This window comes from Humulus lupulus, chromosome 1 (assembly GCF_963169125.1).
Source record: "Humulus lupulus chromosome 1, drHumLupu1.1, whole genome shotgun sequence".
NCBI classification, from domain to species: Eukaryota; Viridiplantae; Streptophyta; class Magnoliopsida; order Rosales; family Cannabaceae; genus Humulus; species Humulus lupulus.
Genome location: NC_084793.1, coordinates 16,979,415 through 16,981,790, shown reverse-complemented (window position 1 = coordinate 16,981,790; position 2,376 = coordinate 16,979,415). Strand labels below are relative to the sequence as shown.

Here is a 2,376-nt window from a genome sequence, read left to right as displayed (position 1 = left end):
TCAAATCTTATTATTAATATTACCCTAGCTATTTTTGTGTATAGTCAAAATACTCTTTTTCTAAAATACCACAAAAACATGAGCTTTAAAGCTCAAAATGGCAATTTTACAAGCTCAATACACACAAAATATGGCTGGTGATACAAGAGGGTTTTGACCCATTTTCAGCCAATGGAAAACTGCCACGTAGGCGGCTGGCTGGGGTGTTGATGCATTGGGCTGGCTTTGGGCTGCTGGAACCGTGGGCCTTTGTTTGGCCACTTGGGCTTGCTGAGAAGGAGAGGCTGTTATTGAAGGAGGCTTCTCTTTGGACCTTCGGCTGAAGGAGAAATAAAGAGCTGGACTGATGGCAGGTGGGGACAGGTGGCGCAAGGAAGATGCATGTGGCTGGTCACGTTGGAGGCTTGGGAGAAGCATGTGGCTGGTCACGTTGGAGATCACATTGCTGAAGGGAAAGCTAGTGGTTGAAGGAAATTGGGCTCAGCTGGGATGTGGACAAGTGGCAGCAGGGGTGTTGGAGCTTCAGCGTGGGCCTGTGGATTGGGCTGGAGTCTTGGGCCGAATGGGTCTGATTTCTTCAACAAAATATCATTTTCTTCCTTTCTTTTTTCAGTTTTAACTCTTTCTTTCTCTTTTCTTTTTGCTTGTGTTCAAATGCAATTTATTTCCTAAAAATTAACAATAAATTAAATCATAATCAAATATTTTCATTTATTAAATAAATTATATTAATTCCATGAAAATATTAATTAGACTTAATTTATTTTGACCATTAAAGTTAATAAATATGCATTTTTCACCACTAATCAGTCATGGAAACGGTAAGGAAGGAGATGGAATTGATATAGTTGATTTGGAGGAGAATACTTGCAACAATAGTTGTTATTTTAATAATGGTGAGGTAGTTTGTGGAGAATCTAGTCAGCTGATTGGTGAGGAATGTGTTGTAGAAGGAGATGGGTTGTCTTCACATTTTGTCACTTTAATTAATTTGATTAGTGCCACTGAACAGTGTCGCAAAGGTGAATTTTTCAAATCTGAATATCAAGTAATGTTGCACTTTGAAGAGGAGAAGGAGTTGGTCTTTAAGTTTGGTGGATCTGGATTTGATTGTAATACTTTTGATGTAGAAGAAAGAGAATTTTAGAACCTATCTTGTGAGGTTGTTTATATTTTCACATTTATTATGTATTTTTAATAAATTTATTATTTGTAACTTTTTATTTATTTTGATTGGAGATGAACTTAGTATCTAATATAACGCAGGAAAGTGTTAAGGAGAGTGTATTTCCACCATGTATTCTGAATCGTAGTAGTTGGGCTAATTTGCACGATCTCAATAATGAGGAGAAAGTTTTGATGGAGTATGTGATGGACCATACAAAGTCGGCAGAGTAATTATATAAATATCAGTGCATAATTTAATTTATAATTTTTTTAGTTGGAGTATTAATTTGTAGAGTTTTAAGCTTATCTTCTAAACTTCTATTTACAGTTAGATTGTTTTCCTTGGTGAGAAAGTTGTTGGTAGGAGGAGAGATTTCCTAACATTGTCAAAAAAGCAACTTGTGAGCGCTAGAGTATGTCCTTATATTGTTTTGGATTTCTGATTTTATTTTATATTAAATGATGTGAAGAAGGTTGTGGTATGCTAACTCTTTAAAGTGTTTGAAGGTTGTGAATTACTTAGTTGAGATTTTATCTTCAACGGAGTTAGGTGAGCGTGGGAACAAGATTAGATTTTGCTGGATACCGACATATTTATCGGTTTGTTTTTGTATATTTTTGTTGTGGTTAATATGTGTGTAGATTTATTTGGATGAATGTGTTGTATATGTACTTTAAACGTGGTAGGAGTGACCCGATCCTTCATCCTGCTCTAGTATTATTGATGGTGGAAAATGGTGTGCTTGGTGTGGAGAACTTGCTGACTGTGACAAGGTAATGTTGGAGACCTTTAAATGAAAATGATTTCTCATATTATGTAAGTCCATATTTTTTTTTGTTATATGGTTATAGGTTTGTGCCCCAATCCTTGCAAAGAGACACTGGTTCCTAGCAGTATTTAACTTGGCATTGAAGAAAGTGGATGTTTATGACAATTTTGAAATTCCTTCTTTTCACCTCGGGTTCTGTATAATTAACATAATGGTTGGTGCTATCATTTTAGTTTCGTTGTAATTTTTGTTTGATGATTTATTTATAATATAAATGATTTTTTTAGCAAAATGTGCCTTGTAATGTGTTGGTTGTTTGGGTCATTAGTTGCGGTCGATGGATAATGCATTCTGTGAATCAGTGAAGAGTGTACACACAAGTGATTGGGCTTTCGCCGACTTTGATGTAGTAGAACCTTCGTCCCATCGTAAGAAGTGC

The 2,376-nt window shown here is 35.7% G+C and overlaps 1 long non-coding RNA gene across 1 annotated transcript; it reads left to right on the top strand.

Annotated features, from left to right (window-relative positions):
• The first annotated feature begins 1,694 nt into the window (after window positions 1-1,694).
• LOC133815831 (uncharacterized) lies at window positions 1,695-2,151 on the top strand. The gene is made up of 3 exons (XR_009884873.1): window positions 1,695-1,767; window positions 1,858-1,941; window positions 2,020-2,151. It is a non-coding gene; the product is annotated as an uncharacterized LOC133815831 (long non-coding RNA).
• Window positions 2,152-2,376: the final 225 nt, after the last annotated feature.